A 23,053-nucleotide genomic window follows, 5' to 3' on the forward strand; every position below is an offset into this window, starting at 1 on the left:
GGTGCTGGAATGGCGACCCCGCACTAGTAAGCGCAGTGTTGGACTGACGACATCAAGCGAGTCGCAGGGATTCGCTGGATGCAGGCAGTATCGTGATGTTTGGAAGTCCCTAAAAGGCCTATGTCCTGCAGTGGACGTCCATCGACTGATATGATGATGATGAGTGTCCTATCTCTAGTATAAAATATCATTGTACGTTGCTATGTAGAGGTACGTATGACGAAACAAGATGGTCGTTTTATAAAAAAGTCCGAATAGTACGAGCGGCAATGGCGCGAGAAATAGATTTTATGAGTGCGTGCGGCGTGATATTTACGCTTGTTTACTCTTGAGACGATTTTATAGGCGCAACGACACCGGCCCTGCGCCGTATTAGCATACTGGGCTAATATGTTGGCGACACTGGAAGTGAAGTAGGTTTCGAAATGTATGCAGATGTAACGTACCTTATGTAATACACTCGTAGTCGCATATATCAAACTATGAGTGCTAAAAAATTTTATCGAAAAATTTCCCCGCGGTTAGTTGCCTCGACTGGTGACAGAAGGGCTGGCTCATTTTTTGCGCAAAGGATCAGCCTGGCTGTCCAGCGCGGAAATGCAGCCGGTATTCTTGCCACCATTCCACGTGGGCATGATTTGTATAGTTATTAGGATAAGTTAGCTTAAGTTCCATATTGTATTCTTTCTCAATAAAAATATATATCATAAAAATAAAAAAAAATAAAAAAATTATGAGAGGTTCGAAAATATATTAAACTAGCGGACGCCCGCGACTTCATCCGCGTGAAATTCAGTTTTCACAAATCCCGCGGGATTTTTCCAGAGTAAAATCTATTTCCATTCCAAATTTCAGCCAAATCGCTTCAGTAGCTGCAGCGTAAAAGAGGAACAAACACACTTACACACAAACTTTCGCCTTTATAATATTTGTAGGAAGTAGGATAGGCCAGCACTTGGCTGGGATTGCGCCTGGTAAGCGAAAGACTACGGTGTAAGGTCTAGAAGGTACCCATTTACTCCATGTTTGATATTTTCATAATTACAAGTATAAAGGCATTCAAAATGCATAATTATTTTGAATAGTTGTGTACACCTTCTTAGATTGTATCATCACTTACCATCAGGTGAGATTGTAGTCAAGCCTCAAGGGCTAACTAGTGTAGAATAAAAAGAAACATAAAGAGTGTTAGACGCACAGTTACCTACAACAAGAGTAAATGTAGGAGTGCAGAAAGCTAACATTCTTTACACACACAATAAGTAAATGAAACATTCTAAATAAAAACCCTTTACCAAATGAAATAAAATAAAAAAAATTATTGTACTGCACAAACTAATAATTTAAAGGTAAAATATTAACAAATAAGTGGAACTTTTCGTCTTCTATGCGGATATTTTTGCTTTTATCAAACCATTTAGTACATCTCCCAAGAAGGTAAGATATACCTACTTTCTGACAAAGATAGACTAGATATAGCCTATGGTAACACAAAGATAAATTCAAGTATATTATCCGTCATCTCGTGATAAGCCGACGACAGAGTGAAGTGCGTACAATCATTCCGACGAGATACGGCTTCCGGGTGTAGATTGATGCTGATTGGAATCGATTCCTATAGGCCTAACATGCGACCACAACGAGAAGAGAAAAAGACATATTGTCGACCAATAGCGGTCGAGTTGAAATATATTCCTTCTCCCCACTTATCGTTTCAAAAGTCATTGTAAACTAAGTCTAATTGAAATAAATGAATTTTGTGTATAAGTTTAAGTTTATGGAATAGCGCTGTCTCTTTCGTAACAACACAAACGAAAGAGAACGCGATATTTTCTAGTCCGCCCCTATCAGTGGACATTTGTCTTACTCTCATCTCTACATAATATGTTGTGGTGTGCAACTTAGGCCTACTGTAGATATAGCATGCGACTACGACATATCTTGTGGAGAAAATAAGTCATATTGTGAACCAAAGCGGTGGAGTAAAAATATGGCGCTCTCTTTTTCGTAACAACACAACGAAAGAGAACGCGATGTTTTCTAATCCGCCGCTATTGGTCGACATTTGGATTTCTCTCATCTGTACATAATATGTTGTGGTGTGCATCTGAGGCATACTGTAGGCCTAGCATCTGTCAACTAAATATACTGTGAAGAGAAAAGGACATAATATTGTCTCTTTCCCCCAAGGCTACGAAAAAGAGAGCGATATTTTCGACTCTACCGCTATTAGTCAACATTTGCCTTTTCCTCATCTCGAGATATTATGTCGTGGTGCGTACAGTAGGCCTACAGGGTATTATTAACTGCTTGTCAATCAGATTCAGACACAATCGGAACTCTAGTAGGTACAAGAGCACCCACAAGAGTAAATATAAGAGTGCATTCCTGTCATGTATGACTAATGACGATAGTATGCATCACTAATATGTAGGTATTCTGTGGTGTTAAATTAAATTCTGTATTAAAATCTATTAAGAGCCGTGATAGCCCAGTGGATATGACCTCTGACTCCGAATCCGGAGGGTGTGGGTTCGAATCCGATCAAGAGCATGCACCTCCAGCTTTTCAGTTGTGTGCATTTTAAGAAATTAAATATTACGTGTCTCAAACGGTGAAGGAAATACATCGTGAGAAATTCTGCATACCAGAGAATTTTCTTTTAGTATGCCAATCCGCATTGGGCCAGCGTGGTGGACTATTGGCCTAATAACCCCTCTTATTCTGAGACGAGCTCAGCTCGAGCTCAGCAAACAAACAAACATAGCGTTAATGATGCGTTCTGATACATGACTTGATCGAGATAGTTCTTATCTATCTATATGAGTAGGTACCTACATAATATACTTACTTATTTACGACGAAGATCTGATAAAACAAATCCCAAGATATCCGAGTTTTTATATTAGATATGATGGATAGAGTTTCTGACATCATAAATGTTATTCTACCTAAATTCTATAAATTCTATAAAATAAATTATGTTATTCTACCTAAATTCGAGAAATATATAAAAAATTTAAATTTAAATTTGTCCATACAATAATCACATAATAATGTTTAGTGGTTCCTCTTATATGTAGCGATTATTAAAAATGATTTCATTATGAAACAACACGCTTAGTTAATGATATTCCTAAAATACTTTTAAACGTTGAAGCTACGAGCTATATTTATAGTTTCAGTCCTTTCAAAGCTTTTTCCTTTTGCAACGTTAATCAAGGAACACCTTCATCTTCTGAATTCGTAAAAGGAATTTGTCTCACAATTTAATTTCACCATCTCGTGTGATGTTCTGTTCGGAGCACAAATTATCGGGTTTGATCCCACGGCTAAAATAAAATATCATATTTCCTGTCAGCCGAACGCGCTTCAGCGTTCAAGTGTCTTTTTTTTCTAATTTTTTTCAGGCCACCACGTTTTTTAAGGAACTGCGTCGCACATGTTTGCTCAACATAGGCGACGTTCTTCGATTTATGTTTTTGTCGTCTCATGTTGTGTTTTGTTGAAGAGCTCGACTTACTTTAGACGGAGCTGCTTTTTCTGAATTGCATTTCTTTTCGGCAAATGTATTGTTATTTTTAAAATTATTTCATCTTTTATTTGTTAGCTTCATTATTTGACCCTTATGTTCAACCGAATCAAAGTACTTACTACTAACTTTGATTGTAAAGCCTTAAAAAAGACCAAAAAGAATTCTTCGTATGCCGGGTGGAGCAAGTAGTACATAGGTATCATGTCACATCATCATATAACTTATAAAAGGTTAGTAAGTAAAAAAGCTTAAAAAGCTTAGTATTAAAGAAGTTTTATAGCATCTATTAACTAAGGGATAATGCAGTAAGTAAAAAACTATCGTCATAAACAGTCCTACAAATTCAAGGCCAAAGTTGGTTTATTTAAATTAGGCTTTCTTTTTATTCTTCATAAATTAGCCCTTGACTACAATTTCACCTGATGGTAAGTGATAATGCAGTCTGACATGGAAGCGGGATAACTTATTAGGAGGAGAATTGAAACACCACACAAATTTCGGTTTCTACACGACATCGTACCGGAACGCTAAATCGCTTGGCGGTACATCTTTGCTGGTAGGGTAATAACTAGCCACGGCCGAAGCCTCCCACCAGCCAAGCCTGGAAAATTAAGAAAATCGCAATCGGCCCAGCCGGCGATCGAACCCTGGACCTCCGTTTTGTTAATCCACCGCGCATGCCGTCAGGTAATAATATTATTAGATAATGGTGATAATAATTGGTCAAAAATTTAAAGTTACGAGGGTTCCAAATGCGCCTTGGTCCGAGAAGAGCCCACAACATACTCAGCCAGTCAACAACACAACAAACCTCAACCATGATATCCAGACGAGCACCAAAGCTGCTTGGCAGCAGAAATAACCATCGCCTACTTTCCTGACTGATCTATACTAATATTATAAAGAAGAAAACTTTGTTTGTATGTTTGTTTGTTTGTAATGAATAGGCTCAAAAACTACTGGACCGATTTTAAAAATTCTTTCACCATTCGAAACCACAAGTAACATAGGCTAAATTTTATTTAGGAAAAAAATAGGGTTCCCTAGGATATTTGGGCACAAGGTGTAAAAAATCAACCAGAAAAGTAACTTATTTTGCGTACGCTGCCTAAACTATAAAAGATAGTAAACTATAAAAGGGGTAGGGGTAGGGTAGGGGTAGGGAAAGGTAGGGTAGGGTAAGAGTAGGGGTAGTTGAAAGTTAACATCGAGTTTCACGCGGACGAAGTCGCGGGCGTCCGCTAGTTGTTTATATTATAGAAATGACCTGATTTATGTCAGGTACGTGCGTCATCTCGTCTAGTCAATAAAGTTTATTGAACCGTAATTAAGTATAGCACAGAATTGTATAATAAGTACAAGGTATAGATAGTGTAATGCGGTTGTAGCTGCCACTGCCACTCTTTAATGTTAACAACAGTGGCGGATTTACCGCCAGTAGGCTCGTTAGCTGCATCATAATCATCAGCCCATGGACGTCCACTGCAGGACATAGGTATTTTCTTTCGTAGAGACTTCCAAACATCACGATCCAGAGCCGCCTGCATGCTGTGAATTCCTGCGACTCCATGTCTTCTTTATGTCGTCAGTCCACCTGGCGAAGGTCGACCAACACTCCGCTTTCTAGTACGGGGCCATTCCATTACAGCACCTTGGAATCCCAACGCCCATCAGCTCTTCGAACTACTCTGTAGTTCTAACAGTAGGACTATTGAAATTTTCGTAAAATTTTCAAGACTCGTTTTCTTATTAGTCAGGGATCCGTAGAACATTATACGTGATTATCTTCATCTCGATGAGATGATCACTTTTTTAATTACGAAAATTCTTGATTCTTTTAGCTAACTAACTAACGAGATAATGCACCACGCAATTTGTAGGACATTGTAGCTGTTAAATTGTATAACTATTAATTAAGCAACAGTAAAAAAATATCATTACCAATAATTTTCGGAAATAAAAAAGTTGATCGTCCCATCGAGATGAAGCTACTCACGAAAAATTAACTTGATAGTAATCAGTTGTAAAAAATGTTCTATGGATTCCTAGTCAGGAATCCAAAAAAACGAGTCTTGAAAATAATATAGTCGGAGCCTATAAGTATTAATTATAAAATGCTTGGACCGAATTTGCCGCCCCTAAAATCTGCCGCCCTAGGCCAAAGTCTATTAGTATCTGCTTATCCTGCTGGTAAGTCCGCCCCTGGTAAACATAGTGGAGTGTTGCGCGCTTCTCACGCGTACGGGTTTGCGTTGCGTGGCGTTGCATAATGCCGTGCATGTAATACGCGTAATACTTAGCACATTATGAATGTAGGGCGCGTCTAGGCAATTATAATTATAGTCCTCATAGGTATTGTCAAGTCAATCGTATCGTCATTATCAACCAATTTACAGTGCCTAGTGCCTCCCTTCTTTTAGACTAAGGAGGGATAATGTAACTTGGTTTTTATAACAAGATCCCTAAGAGTGTGATGGACCTGCCAATGCATAGCTTTATGCAATGTGTTAAAAACATTTACTTAGTCGAGGTTACTACACCATTGATGAGTTTCTTAATGATAAAGGTTGCTTGGAGGCCATTGGATCAGCTGCCACATTCACACAGGAAGTAAAACTATAAGAAATCGTAATGTTGTCATCAGTTGTAAATTATAATACTGTATGTTTTTTTTAACAAGAGTTAAAAAGTGCTCTTGTTAAAAAGTTGTCAACCCGTAGGTGGCTTGACAACTGACAAAATTAGGACTTTGTACAAGACAACATAGTAAAAGATAATGAGGGTGTGGGTTCGAATCCGGTCCGGGGCATGCACCTCCAACTTTTCAGTTCTGTGCATTTTACGAAATTAAATATCACGGTGAAGGAAAACTAGATAACTTTCTTAATTCTCTACGTGTGAAAAGTTTGCCAATCGCATTGGGCCAGCGTGGCTATTAGCATAACCCCTCTCATTCTGAGAGGAGACTCAAGCTTGTCAGTGAGCCGAATATGGGTTGAGAACGACGAGGTACTTAGATAGGTATTCTGATCGAAATACGTACAAAAGGATGACAAGAGTCCTATTATTTATTAATAGCTCGAACGTTCCGGTCGTTCTATATCACCAGTTGCACGGCTTTCCATCCGTTTGAGGACAAAGGCAGTCCTCTGACTCACCGACGAGATTATTAGACCTAATATTATACACATGCGCGCACAAAGCGAAAGGGACTTCGCTTGCGATCCGACTTGATTGCTATTCCGAGCGGCGATGCTCCTAAATAGGTATTTTAGGAATATTACGAGTATACTCATACTCACTCAAAATGACGTAATTCATACTGCGACTTGTGTAAATAAACGAGCCTTGATTTATTTATTTGGAACAATCACTGCTTCACACAATTGCTGATTCGCTCCCTATAGCAATCTAGTGAAATAACTACTTAGATAACCTTCCTATTAGGTAGTTTGGCTGTGTACAAGTGTAGGAAGAGAAGATTATTACATCATCATCACATTCAATCATCACCATCATCGCAATAAGCCATTAAGTATCCACTGCTGGACATAGGCCTCTTTTAAGTAGCGCCAGCCCGATCTATCTTTGGCTTTTTGCATCCAGTCGATGCCAGCTACCTTCCGAAAGTCGTCGATCCACCTAGTGGCACCACAATTCGCTCGCTTCGCTTAGCTTGTCCAACGACCATTGGTCGTCCGACCTTCAATGTACTAGCTCTGAGAGCTATATCGGTCACTTTTGTTGTTTGTCCGGGTTTTATCCCCCTAAGAGATTCCAAGCATAGCTCTCTCCATAGCACGCTGAGCGACTTGGAGTTTGGATTTGTTTTGCAATTGATAGTTTCTATGGTATCTGGATTCTGGCGTAGTGTAACAACTTTGATCATCAACGTATCGCTTCTTCGAAGAGAAGATAATGGATGATAGCAATGGGTAGAAAAGCGGCCGTACGCCGAAGACCGAATGGTTAAACGATAAGCATTCTATACAGATAAAGAAACCGATCAATGATAATAGAAAAGCAACTTGACCCCTTTGACCCCAAGGTGATCGCTTTTAGGTAATGAGTGGATGCTATCTGGATTGTGGCGTAGTGATAAATCCACTTCAAACACAGTCTTAACGACTATTTTGAGGGGAAAGGCAAAATTGGTGAATTTAAAAGATATGGCAAATTATCTTTTTAAAAAAAGCAAGAAGAGACTCAAACATACTATCAGGAATTCCACATCTTAAAAGCAAGAATAATAAAAAAAAATCTATGTAGTAGGTGTGAATTTAGATAAGAAAGATTATCGCTGTAGTTTGTTGTGTAGGTAGAGGAAGTAGATAAGAAATAGATACATAAATTAATTCGGCTGCCATATTAGTGCACGGTCGGGCGCTCGAGTGTCAAGTTTCCGACACCCAACCGTATTCATCAAGAACTACTCGTTTCATTTCATTTATTATATTAGGACCTACTAATATATAAGATATCACTTTCTTTCATTTTTTGAACCTACCTACCCTATCCGCCGATAGACGTCCACTGCTGGACATAAGCCTCTTGCATGGACCTCCAAAAACAACGGTCTCGAGCTGCCAGCATCCAGCGGTTCCCTGCAATCCGCTTGATATCCTAGTCACACCTAGTCATTGACATAGCTCAGCGAGTCGCGAAGCTGAAGTGGCAATGGGCAGGCCACATAGTTCGAAGAGCTGGGGTCCCAAGGTGCTGGTTTGGCGACCCCGCACCGGGAAGCGCAGTGTCGGTCGACTCCCCCACTAGGTGGACCGAGGAATCATGTAAAGTAAGGTCTATTTGAGAGGGTTATTGTGGCTTATAAAATAGTACCATACTTGTTTCTTTTGGTGTATTTTGATTAGCTGTCGCTAAAGTCACAGGCATATGAGACTTTACATACTTACACGAGTACACCTTTGCAGATCTAAGGCATTGTAGGCAAAGTTTCTAAGGCTAACCTACCTAATATGCCTATTATATGCGATAATTAGCCACTAAAGATCAGCAAATAGAACTTTGAAAGCCGTGGTAGCCCAATGGATCTGATCTCTGCCTTCGATTCGGAAGTCGTAGGTTCGAATTCGGTCCGGGGCATGCACCTCCAACTTTTCAGTTATGTGCATTACAAGCAAAATATCACTTGTCTGAAACGGTGAAGAAAAACATTGTTAGGAATCCTGCATACCTCAAAATTTTCTAAATTATATACACATCAAAAATTAAATTTTTGATGTGTATATAATTTTAGATATAATTTAAATTTAGTATAGTTTCTTTTTAATTTTTATAATATGTAGTTATAGATATTTAGGTACGTAGTTTTAATATTATTGTAAAACTTTATAAAATTGAATAAAGCTATAAATTAATAAAAAAAGTTTTGATGTGTATATAATTTAATAGGCAAAATATTATAGCTTGTCCTGATGTATCGGTAAACTCTACCACTTGGACTTCATATTAGTTTCAAATCAAAATTTGCTGTTGATTTACCTCTGAAGCAATATTTTGGAGGAAAATAATTTTTCATGGAAATAAAACCGTGGTTTTTTTAAATGCTTTTCTGGGTTTTTATAGAACAATATTTCTAGAGAAGGAAGTTTACCTAATTATAGGAAATTTTTCTTCACACTTGAAGAGATATAAGTTAATAGATACCTACTAAACTCATTAGGTGAAGCAGGGAAAACCGAATTACAAATTAGAGGAAGTAAATACAGACAAGCACAATACCTAGAAATCTAACTGCTCAAATCAATGAATATTTTTTTATAGAATTAGATAAAAGACGGCAGTGGATTTGAATCTCGTTTTCTTTAAACTCTATTCGCAGCAGGGGCGTAGCTACCGCCCTATCATTTAGGGGCCCCATATCAATGATATGGGGCCCCTAAACTACAGGGGCCCCGTATCACGGATCTTACGTGTGAAACCAATAATAATAATACTGCGTTAGTATAGATTTTCACTTCAGAAATACAATAATCAAAAGAGCAATCTTTTTCAAGATTGTCAAAATTGTCAAAATTTTCAAGCTTAACCCGAGAATTTTTTTTTACAAAAATTTAAAATTAGAAATTTAGCTATTTTCTCTGTGTATTTCAATGTTCCTACACTCGATCAAAAAAAAAGTAGTCAGTAAGTATGTCACAACAAACATTTTTGTACTAATTTTACCTTGTGGTGATAGAGTTTTAGGGGTAAATCAAAAACTAAAGAGATTTTTCGGGATTTTCCGTTCGTTTAAAGGGGCCTCCAACTAATCTTGATACAGGGCCCCTCCAAGGCAAGCTACGCCACTGAGTCACAGCTTAAAAATAGTAGATATACCTACCTAATATAGTAGGAAAAGCTATAGTATAGGAAACTACGAGAAATACCTACTATTTTTTATAAATCAGTGTGGTTCAAAGATGGTAGCAGTGAAATAAAAAACAGCGTTTAAGCATTTATTTAATATATTAGGTATAAATTAAAATAATTTTAACGTAATACAAATGTATAAAAACGGCAATTTATTTTTTACTCCATAGCATGCACTTCCTTTTCGTTATTTCCTTGCTTAATGTGGTGGGTAATAAAAATTAATGTCCGCTTGACTCGTTTTTAAGTTCCATAAGCAAACAGATTATAATACCTAATAAGTAAGTCATGGTAGTAATCGATTGTATACAATAGCGAAATTACCTCCGTGAGGAAGCGGATTAATGGGAGAAGGGCCTTAGCCATGTGTCATGTCGATTCTCTTTCTATAATCGCTAACGCTTCGAAAACTACAAAAAATGAGAATGGGAATGACAGATCCGATCGATAACTTCATCACATGACCTGTCGATAGCAAATGTCATTCCCATACATTTCTTAATTTTCGACGCGTGAGCGATTGTAGAAAGAGAATCGACGCGTCACATTACTACAGGCCCCGTGTCTTCTTTAATTTCTTATATTATATTCTTTTGTAATAAAATTTTAGAACCGAAAAATTTTGTATTGCTAAAATATTTTTCCTCTCAATATTTTTCTGTTTAACACTATAGAACAAGAAAAGTGTCTTAAACCAAAAATAATCTTTCTTGTTTCCGCAAAGAAGAATTTGTTGAATTCACCTACCTTTACAACTGTAAAATGATTAGATAAATAATATAAAATACACATAACCTACATACAACATAATATACATTATAATATAATATAAGAACATAATATACATTTTTATCAAGTAATTAAAAGCTTAACTATTTCAAAAGTCAAGTGGCTCTGTCACAGGCAACGAAAGTATATTCTCGCGATTTTTGACTTCACCCGGATAACAATGGCTAAGAAGATATCCATTGAAGCTCCAAACTCTATTCGGTTTCAACTCTCTCTTTTAGAGCGATGCTTCGTCCCAGTTTTATCTTTGCTTTGAATCACGGGTCGATCTTTGGTAGAGCATTCTCACCCAATCATAGGTCTAGATCGGAGTGTTAGTGGAGATGTCCTAAGTGTCCTTCTCCAAACTACAAGCAATATAATTCGCCCTATAACAGAGCTTTTACGTTCGCGCCAATTTTGTGCTACAGCCCTGCGACTCGAATTTAGGAACTACACACTTGCTATTTTACTTGTAAGTTTAGTAGTAGGCCTACGTTTCTTCGGATCCTGAAGTCCTACGATAAGGCTTATAAATATATTTTTTCCTTCCAAGAAATTCTCATCCCGGAGTTGTTGAGTCGGTGGTGTCACGCCCCCGTCTCTCAGAGAGCAAGTAAACCGTCATTCCCAGACCCCAGTCATTAACATCTGATAGTGATCGTTAAAAAATTCAAGTACCTTGATAATTCGCATTGTAGCAGCGTGGTTTTTCACATCCTATCAAAGGGTGGCCCGGAATTGTAGTGGCCCGATATTTCTTCTTCTTCTTTCACCTCGCATATACGCCATATACGGGGTCTGATTTCTAAATCAATCGTCGTCACTTCGAACGTTGGTATGCGCCTTCGTCAGAGAGTCCCAGTTCTTTCAGATCCTTTTGGACCGTAGTCAGTCAAGTAGTCAGAGGTCTACCTCTTTTACCCGTGGCGAAGGAAAGACATTTTTTTACTACACAGTGGGATATTTTCTTCTTAATCGTACACTCTTGGCAGAGTGGTCGTGGTTGCAGCGATGAGCGACGCCTTCTGTGCAATGCTCCGCCACTTTTGGCGATTGGCTGCATTTTGAGTACACTCTGCGAAAGATAACTGTGTAGCAGCCTTAACTAAATCCGTCCAGCGGGTTGGAGATCGGCCTCTGGATCTTTTGCCTTGGACTTGCCCTTGCACTACCAACCGTTCTATAGAATCATGATTTCTGGAGATGTGGCCAAAGAACTTTAAGACCCGTAAAAGCACAGTCGACGAAAGCCTTTCTTTTATCTTTAGTTCATTGAGAATGGAAATGTTGGTTCTGAATGCTGTCCAAGGAATTCTCAACAAACGCCTCCAACACCACATCTCCAGGGCATCGATCTTGCGACGGTCTTGTAGACGCAAGGACCACGTTTCCGCACCGTAGAGAAAAATATTTGTACCATGTTCCAGCGAGTAAGCACACAAGTCAGCGTAAGTCACCGTTGGCTTGAGGCGTGAGGCGTGAGGCGTGAGGCGCTGGGTGCGGTGCGGATCTGCGGCTCGTGCGTCCGGAAGCGCGCAAGACTTCCGCTCCCTCGGGAGTCGCCGTCACGCTTCACGGCGGCGCAATGACCGGTTGCCTCATGCCTCAGCCTTATTAGATTTTGATATACTTCGCTATATGTATCCTTAACTGGCGACTCGAGACCGTTGTGTTTGAAAATACATGCAAGCGGCCTATATTCAGCAGTAGACGTCAATCGGCTGGTAATGATGATGACGATGTATCCCTAACGACTTTATAGAAAGAGGTAGGACTATATCCAGCAGTAGACGTCAATCGGCTGGTAATGATGATGACGATGTATCCCTAACGACTTTATAGAAAGAGGTAGGACTATATTCAGCACTAGACGTCAATCGGCTGGTAATGATGATGACGATGTATCCCTAACGACTTTATAGAAAGAGGTAGGACTATATCCAGCAGTAGACGTCAATCGGCTGGTAATGATAATGACGATGTATCCTTAACGACTTTATAGAAAGAGGTAGGACTATATCCAGCAGTAGACGTCAATCGGCTGGTAATGATGATGACGATGTATCCCTAACGACTTTGTAGAAAGAGGTAGGACTATATCCAGCAGTAGACGTCAATCGGCTGGTAATGATGATGACGATGTATCCCTAACGACTTTATAGAAAGAGGTAGGACTATATCCAGCAGTAGACGTCAATCGGCTGGTAATGATGATGACGATGTATCCCTAACGACTTTATAGAAAGAGGTAGGACTATATTCAGCACTAGACGTCAATCGGCTGGTAATGATGATGACGATGTATCCCTAACGACTTTATAGAAAGAGGTAGGACTATATCCAGCAGTAGACGTCAATCGGCTGGTAATGATAATGACGATGTATCCTTAACGACTTTATAGAAAGAGGTAGGACTATATCCAGCAGTAGACGTCAATCGGCTGGTAATGATGATGACGATGTATCCCTAACGACTTTGTAGAAAGAGGTAGGACTATATCCAGCAGTAGACGTCAATCGGCTGGTAATGATGATGACGATGTATCCCTAACGACTTTGTAGAAAGAGGTAGGACTATATCCAGCAGTAGACGTCAATCGGCTGGTAATGATAATGACGATGTATCCTTAACGACTTTATAGAATGAGATAGGACTTCATCATTATCACCTTATTTTACTACACTACAGAGCCAGGTCCATGGTACAGGTATATGGTAACTTAGACACGATGCAGTTGGCAAGCTTAGGTAGAACTTAGCGACTTCATAAAGGAGGAGATACTCGTAAAGATGTGATAGCTCAATACAATCAGTATGTATTAGACTGCAAAATGATAAGGAACTTTTATAAACCTACCCTACCTAAATATACATATACAACTACAATGTCGAGTTGTGTGTTTAAGAACTTATAGAACTGTATATACCAGTGGCGAAGGATGAAATTTTGACGAAGACAAGCCGTCTCTAAAAAGGGAATTCATACCACTTGATACAAACTCCGGTTTCTCATACATATTTATTCATTACAATAATTAATATTGTATGTATTTTTAAAAGATAACCCGGCGGAAATCAGCCTGTATGGACTCTCCGCCGATCCGATCTGGTATGTACTTTGTCTATACTAATATTATAAAGCTGAAGAGTTTGTTTGTTTGTTTGTTTGTTTGTTTGATTGAACGCGCTAATCTCAGGAACTACTGGTCCGATATGAAAAATTCTTCCGGTGTTAGTTCCATTTATCGAGGAAGGCTATAGGCTATATATTATCCCCGTATTCCTACGGGAACGGGAACCACGCGGGTAAAACTGCGCGGCGGCAGCTAGTATAAATATATGCTTAATGGAATTAAACACAAAATTGTGTTTAATTAAATGCAACGTACCTAATAAAAGTGAGTTGGTAGTACACACAGTGTATTAGTGGGATCAAATAGTAAGGAACAACATTATCGGCGCGGGTAGTCGTAGACTAAACAATGAGATCAGCTGGGCCTATTGCGGCTCGCGGAACAGGCGCGAGTTTTTGAACAATGACATCGATTATGAGCTCTGACGTCCACACCCGATCATATTTAAACTTGTGTAAACAGCCACTGTATTCGCTATTTACGATTAGTAGTAGGTAGGACTAGGAGCCTGCGATGGCTGGATCTTCCACATTTTATAAAAGCTTAAAGATTGTCATGCTCGTGATCCTTTCATACCATTACCACGGTAAGAGATCACAGATCTAAACATGAAACGTATCATTTTTTTCATTAATTTTTCATATTTTCTAAATATAAAATAAATCATTAGGGTCCCAAGATGCTGGAATGGCGACCCCGCACCAGAAAACGCAGTGTTGGTTGACCCCCAAGTAGGTGGACCGAGGATATCAAGCGGGTGGATGCTGGCGGCTCGAGAGGGTTGTGCTTGGAGGTCCATGCAAGAGGCCATGCATGATAAGGAAGGTAGGTATTAAAATAAATCATTTGCCACACTTGTTATATATCTACCTAATACTAAAAATCTATACTAATATTATAAAGAGGTAAAGTTTGTAAGTTTGTAAGTTTGTCACATTTTTTAAATGGGGTAATCTTCGGAACTACTGGTCCGATTTTAAAAATTCTTTCACCAGTAGAATGCTACATTATCGGGGAGTGCTATAGGCTATATTTTATATTGGTATAATATATATTAGCCGAGTTATCACAGTTTTTGTCATACAGGTCGGACTGAAAATCCTCTTAAATAGACTTATTCGCATGCGCTGCCTTAACTATTGTGTAAAATTGAAATTAATGTATGGATACTTTATGTATCTTTAAAAGTTCTACAAAAAAATCCGCGACACCATATATCTATCTTCTATATATTATAGATATAGTACCTTTTGTGTTTTAAAAATTATTAATTTTATATAGTTAGGTTTACGTCATTATTTATATAACTAAACTTTAATCCTTATTAAAATAAATTATTTAATAATCACAAGGATATTATGGAGATAAGATTTGCCCTTTACAGTATGTTAATTACTTAAATAGTTTCGGAGATAATACAAAATTTCTAAAAGACGCAGAAATTCCGCTATATGACGCCCGGCGCTTTCATTTACGTAGTTCCCGTTCCCGTGTGAATATGGGGATCAAACATAGCCTATGAAACTCGCAAATAACGTAGCTTTCTATTGGTAAAACAATTTTCCAAATCGGTCCAGTAAATCCAGAGATTACCTCCTACAACCTCACGAACTTTGCCTCTTTATATTATTAGCATAGAAGTCTCTATTTCTCTTGGTCATACCACCACTCTCGAAGGACTGGACCGATTTTGCTATGGGTAGGAGTAAGATAGAGAAGTTACAGGGTAGGGTAGGGTACGTAGGGAAGCGTAGGGGTAGGGTAGGTTTAGGGCCGGGTTTAGAGTAGTGGTAGGGTAGGGGTAGAGGTAGGGTAGTGGTAGGGTAGAGGTACGGGTAGGATAGGGAAGTGGTAGGGTAGGGGTAGGATAGGCGTGAGATAGGGGTACGGGTGGGATAGGGGTAGGAAAAGGATAGGGTATGGGGAGGGTAGGGGTAGGATGGAGGTAAGGGTAGGATGGGGGTAGGGTGTAGGTAAGGTAGGGGTAGGGTAGGAGTAGGTTTGGAGTAGGGTAGGGGTAGGCTGGGGGTAGGGGTTGGGTAGGGTTGGGGTAGTGGTAGGGTAGAGGTAGGGTAGGGTAGTGGTAGTAGAAAAGTTGACATCGAAATTTACGCGGACGAAGTCGCGGGCGTCCGCTAGTATATTATAAAGGGGTAACCTCTGGATCTATCGAATCAATTTAAAATAAAATACCACTAGCAAACCACGTTATTTGTAAGTGCATTAGGCTATATTTCATCCCCGTATTCTCACGAGAACGGGTACCTACTACGCAGGTAAAACCGCTGGGCGTGTGTTATTAATATATAAATAATAATCATCACTAAGTGGCATCACTTTGCTAGATTTTCGTAAACTTTAAAAGTGTTTCTTAATGGTTGCTAACTGGCGATATAATTTCTCATGTCGATTTACCTGCGTTTTATACCAACTACCCCCTAAATGCACCGTGGTCTGAAACTCTACATTTGCCTGCCGTACTTACCTGTAGATGCAAGGGTTGTCAATCTTTATAAAATGATGAAGGTCGCGCTATTACAGGCTCTCGTTCTATATTAGAGAACAGTAAATACAGTAGCTGTTATTGTAGTCAAAGCTACGCCAGTCATAGCAACGATAATGCGGTTGATTAACTACTGCCTAAATTACTTGTACCTACGTAGTCAACATGGTAGAGACCTTGTGATTGTGAAATGTGGGACCTTTTTCATAATAAGTATTATTATATGACGGACTATTCAAAACGCACACGTATAACGAAAAAGGGACTATTCAGAGTCCACATGCTACATCATCATTATAAGTTTTTTATTACAACTCACTAAAGGGGTAAACCTTATAGGGGTTATGCAGTTTACACTCACCACGCTGCTACAATGCGTGTTCACGAGTTAATTACTTATTAATTATAATGTTTGACTTAATAACGAATAACGATTACATTATGACTGCGACCGATGACTTTTCGAGTTCTCCGAGGCACGGAGGTGTAACACTAACACAACCAACCTAAATCCAGGCTCTAAATTAAACTGAAAATTTCTTAAAAGAAAGAAAAGCTTATTATTCCGTAGCCCGACCCAGTCGAACTAAGGACCTCAATCCAAGTCGTATAAGCTGACAACTGAACCAACGAGGCACATTATCTAAAATACTAGCAGTAATAATCGATTCGAAAGTAGGTAAATATTTATGGCCTCAACTTTAAAGTTGAAATATTTAGTTCGGAAATTCCACAGATAGTCGTTCAAAAAACAAGTATGTCCTAAGAAAGTGCATCAGAAGCGAGCAGCAAGCAGCGAGCAGCGAGCCAGTGTTACCAACTCCCGAAAATATTTATCCCTAAAGTTTGTGTCAAAACCTCTTAATTATTGAGTTGTCCCCCTAAAAAATATAAATTCATATCGATTTAGAAATAATATGTTTCAAATTCTTTATTTATTACATAAAATATTACTTCTTCATCTGAAGATTCGGATATCTAATAATCTGTGATTCAGATATTTTGAAATCATACATGTTGACATTGAATAAATTTAACAATTTTTTTTTATGGATAAAAATTGCTGCCGGTCGCCACGGAGTGTTTGTAGAATTACGTCTTAACTATAAGTCGTTATACTCGTAAGTCGCTAGGTCAAGAAAGAAATATTAATATTATCAATTTAAAAATACATATTAAAGAATCAAAACATCCTTGAAAATACCCCTAAAAATTTCAGACCCTTAAAAAAATCCCATCTCACTTATTTACCCCTAAATCTGGGGGGAAAACGCCTAAGTTGGGAACCCTGCAGCGAGCAACACTAGGCAGTGGGCACGCCGAGGTGAAGTAACGGATGAATGTCCGTGGGAACGGCCGCCACTTCCGCTCCGCTTGCCATCGCGCCTCGCCACTCTCAGCTATTTCCTTTATGTAGGGTGACCAAAACAACACATTCTTAGGATTCTTATAGTCTTACATTACCTGGAACAGTTACTTCTTGACTTAACATCATTAGGATCTTGGAAATTAACAGATAACAAGGTTTATGCCTAGAAAGTGTAACTTTCTACAGCACCTCGAACCTATAGTTTTACTCACACGCTGAGGTAACAGTGATTGCACGATAAAGCCTTAAGTTCAGAGGGTTATCGAGTTAAGTTAAGTTTAGAGGTTTATTAATTATAAGAGGGTTTATCAATGACAAAAAAGGGTTTATCGTTGTACCGCCTTCGTGGCGGAGTGATATGTTCGGTGGATTTACAAAACGGCGGTCCTTGTTTCGATCCCCGTCAGGGCCCCCCATGCACACTACGCCACTGGCTATATGGTAGGTACAATGCTAACAAAACATTTTTCTACATTATCTTAAACAGTTCTTAAGCACATAATACATAGCCTAAGATTACACGCGTATTAGCTGTCTGATAAAAAATACATTATTTAACAATCAAGTTATCATTAGCACTGCTCACGAGAAATAACAGATATGTGTGAAAATATTCATTTTCCTGTTTGTGCGCAATATGTCCGAGCACGATATTAAAATTACATCCATTTTATTTCCTTTTGTGTTCACGACTAATGATTAATCCTATTATATTTACGATTGCTTTTATGACATACTGGCAGATCCTCGCAGTTTTACCCGCTTTGTCTCCGTTCCTGTAGGAATAAGAGGATAAAATATAGCCTGTAACATTCGGAGATAGTGTAGCTTCCAACCAGTGAAAGAATTTTCCAAATAGGTTCAGTAGTTTCGGAGCCTACTCAATGTATACAAATAAACAAATTTTTCTTATTTATTACCATCACTATAGAAATAACTTGTAATCCACGAGTATTAAGAGTTTGAGGTTTAATTTCAATCTCCTTTCCCCTCGTTCTGCGAACTTTTTGACCTCACTTCGTAGTAACAAATAATTCGAATAAAATAAAATAACTTAAAATAACATTATGTTATTATTTACACCAAATATGTGCAGTTAATATCAACTTAATTAAATCAACGGTTTACTTGAGTGAGTTATCTAAAATATGTAAACACTGTACTATGTAAACACAATAATTGTAATTATTATCTTATTATATAGAGCAACCTTAAAGTGTTAAAGAGGATCTGTTTGAAGCGATATATTAGACGAGATAAGCCGATATATGGAATGTCACGTTTACATGATAAATCAGTAGTCTGACCTTTAAGGTGATTCACCTGGCACCGGATCTTCCTTGAAAGTAACAAGGATGTTACACGTTACATTAAAAATGTAAGATAACAATTTTCTTGCAAAATGCAAGATTGTGTTTTAAACGTCACTTTATTACAGAAGTACGTAAGCCCTTTTACGTACGCACTGAAGAAATAAAAAAAAAAACTGTGTGAGTCTATAATTTATCAATATCGACATATTTACGTCCTTAATAGACCCTTCACACTGGTGTTTAGGTGTCTATGGGACGTTTCCGCACGGAATCGAATGGAAGCTTTTTTGTGCCAAGTTAATAAACTTTATTTAAATTATATGACATACAAACTAAATAGTAAGCGCGCAGGTTTCGGGTAGTCCTCATGCATTCTCGGGAATTCTCCCAACTACTATGGATGTCTACTGTCTGTGGAATCTGCGGGAAGTGGCGGCTCGTCGGTAGTACGGTGTCAAGCACTTACGAAATTCCCGAGCGTTCCGGTGAGTTCGCGGAATTTTTAAGCAATGAAGTAACACTAAACACTTCTTGCTTCGATGCATTCCGATTTCCGTCGTGGTCTGATACTTTAATTCGCTGAGGAAACAGGTGACGCTTTTTTTTATTCTTTGCAAGTTAGCCCTTGACTACAATCTCCCCTGATGGTAAGTGATGATGCAATCTAAGATGGAATCGGGCTAACTTGTTAGAAGGAGGATGAAATCCACACCCCTTTCGGTTTCTACACGACGTCGTACCGGAATGCTAAATCGCTTGGCGGTACGTCTTTGTCGGCATGGTGGTAACTAGCCACGGCCAAAGCCTCCCACCAGCCAGACCTGGACTAGTTAAGAAAACCTCTATCGGTAAAAGTGTTGCACTCGATCTCATTGCCTCTTATCTCAGTGATAGAACGCAGAAGGTATGCATAAATGATATAAAGTCGCACGTTTCCACTACCATAATGGGCGTCCCACAGGGTTCAATTCTGGGTCCTTTTCTATTTTTAGTGTACATAAACGATTTACCATACCATGTCAGCGGCATATGTGAGATTGTACTGTTTGCTGATGACACATCCTTAATTTTTAAGTCCGACAGAAATAAAGATAACTCTGACGACGTAAACCGTGCCATATCGCATGTGTCGCATTGGTTCACTGCAAATAATCTACTTTTGAATGCCAAGAAAACTAAATGTATTGAGTTTTCATTGCCAAATGTTAAAAAATTAGATAAGTCTATAATGATCGATGGTGAAACACTGGAAATGGAGAGTTCCACAGTTTTCCTGGGAGTGACCTTGGATTGTAAACTTCAGTGGGGTGCTCATATAGAAAAACTGTCTGGTAAACTTAGCTCAGCGGCATTTGCCGTGAGAAAAATAAGACATTTTACTGATGTTGATACAGCTAGGCTTGTTTATTTTGCGTACTTTCACAGCGTAATGTCTTACGGTATTTTATTGTGGGGCAAGGCTGCCGATATACAATCTATATTTGTTCTTCAAAAAAGAGCAATTCGAGCAATATATCAATTAAAATCACGCGAGTCCCTTCGTCAAAAGTTTAAAGAAATAGGTATACTAACAGTAGCCTGTCAATATATATATAACAGTATAGTATATGTAAGACAAAATATTAATTTGTACAAACGAAAAGGAGATTTAAACCCACGTCTTACTAGACACGGGCATAAGTTAGTTATTTCTGCATATCGTCTCCAAAGAGTAAAAAAATCTTTTGTAGGTTTGGGTGTACTCTTCTATAATAAGATCCCCAAGACTGTGATGGACCTGCCAATGCATAGCTTTAAGCAATGTGTTAAAAAACATCTACTTAGTCGAGGGTACTACAACATTGATGAGTTCCTTAATGATAAAGATGCTTGGAGGTCGTTGGATCAGCTTCCACCTTCACACAGAAAGTAAAACTATAAAAAATGTAAACAGTAATTGTTATTAATTGTAAATTATAATACTGTATGACTTTTTCAAAAGAGCAACTGTTGAGTTTCTTGCCGGTATCTTCTCAGCAGAACCTGCCTTCCGAACCGGTGGTAGAATCTTTACAAATAGTCAACTGACGTGTCAAAAGTGCTTGTAAACTGAGCCTACTTGAAATAAATGATTTTTGATTTTTTTTTGATTTTGTCCAGCCGGGGATCGAACCCAGGACCTCCGTCTTGTAAGTCCACTGCGCATACCACTGCGCCACGGAGGCCGTCAATATTTATTATATCACGCGGATCAGTGTGAAGGTGCTGTTATAGTTGGTAAAGCTAAATGTAAAGGAATTCTTTAAATTACGTATGTATAATTCCTTTTAAATAAAAATATTAAACACATGTTTCTTATTAAACAATTTTATGATTCATTGTTTTTAATAAACATTACTTACATATTTAATGAATTATTTATAACTATTGTTTTACTTGGTTAACGAAATTTATTACTTTTATTGTTTAGGTTGAATCATTAGTAGGTATTTATTGTTTATCCGTAATATGTAAATATTACACGTGCACACATTAATAAATATTTAATAATAATTGATCCCTCTGCGTTTATGACTCTTGTATACAATGATAGCGGACGGTTCGCGGTGTTCCCGTTATACGGGGATAAAATATATTACTTCTTATGACATCAGCTAGATGGTGGGAGGCTTCGGCCGTGGCTAGTTACCACCCTACCGACAACGACGAACGTCTAGCGATTTAGCGTTTCGGTACGATGTCGTGTAGAAACCGAAAGGAGTATGTATTTTTATTCTCTTCCTACCAAGTGAGCCCGCTTTCATCTTAGATTGCAATGGTACTTACCATCAGCTGGTGAGATTTTAGTCAAGGGCTATTAAAAGAAAAAAACTGCCAGTGAACATTCTATATAAATCGTCGTATAATGTCCAGGCGTTTCAGATCAATTGACAAAGAGACAGAATAACATACACTTGCATTTACTAAAAACCTGTTAATTTATAATTACAAACAGACACATCTATTTTATTTATTTGAATAGTTATTTAGATGCTCACCGCTAACTATCAACTTCAACAGCTGGCGTGTTTACAAGACTTTCATCTCAATCAAAATATTTCACCTGCGTGAATTCCTTCGTGTAACACGCGATAGCATGGTCACACTACATTTGTTAACGGATCGTCTCAAGTCTTAATAAAGCCTATAGCATTAGAGCTATTTTGCGATGTCTTTGCTTCAGTTCACAGTTGAACACTCAGCATTGCTATACATACTCATAATTATTGTAAACTTAAGGTACCTGTCTAGTTGGGTCAGTGGTTAGTAAGTGGCTCGAGATATTGAGGTGATAGTTTCGAGTCCTGTAGTGCAGCTATTCTGTAACGATGTTTTTCGCAAGTGCGAGTTTAGAATTCACCTTTATCTTTCTCATTCTATAATATCGTGTTAGATAGAGAGAAGGGGTGTGGATGTTGATTGCCACGCTCAGGCGTGCGGGCTGGGCTATAGGGCATCAACATAAGTTGACCCATACACGTCCACGCAGCTGAGTCTTCCGTGCCCTCTCAGGCACAACATGGCTGGGCCTGGGTGGACAGGGGGGACTCAGTCGTACATCCCGGGCAATGTTGCAGTTGGTAACGAGCCTGCACCTAGTATTTTATCTGCCTCGGACTGCAACAGCTGAGTATGGTCATGGCGGTACAGGCTGCGATTATCCCCCCGCAGCTTGTACGTCCTCTATCCCCCACCTATTTACCTTACATCCCATGCACTCCTTCCTTTCAACAACTTTTCCTACCCCCCCCTCAAATTACAAGAATGGACGCGAACAAAAATACCTGTGGACTACCCCAGGAGGGTACCGTTCCCCCCCATAGGAACGGAGACCCCCTCGCTGGGGCGACTGATCGGCTAACCTCGTCCCGAACAGTCGCCTCAGGCTGCCCCTCGTATTCTGGGGAGGGCAATGCTTCGCAGAAACGATTGTTACCGCCCGGAGGACCGGTTATAGACCTCCATAGTAAACTTAGTACCTTACATGTGAGAGAGGAGGAGGACCTACTGAGGTCGCCGCCACCACAGTCGACAGGC

This window comes from Bicyclus anynana, chromosome 6 (assembly GCF_947172395.1).
Source record: "Bicyclus anynana chromosome 6, ilBicAnyn1.1, whole genome shotgun sequence".
NCBI lineage: Eukaryota > Metazoa > Arthropoda > Insecta > Lepidoptera > Nymphalidae > Bicyclus > Bicyclus anynana.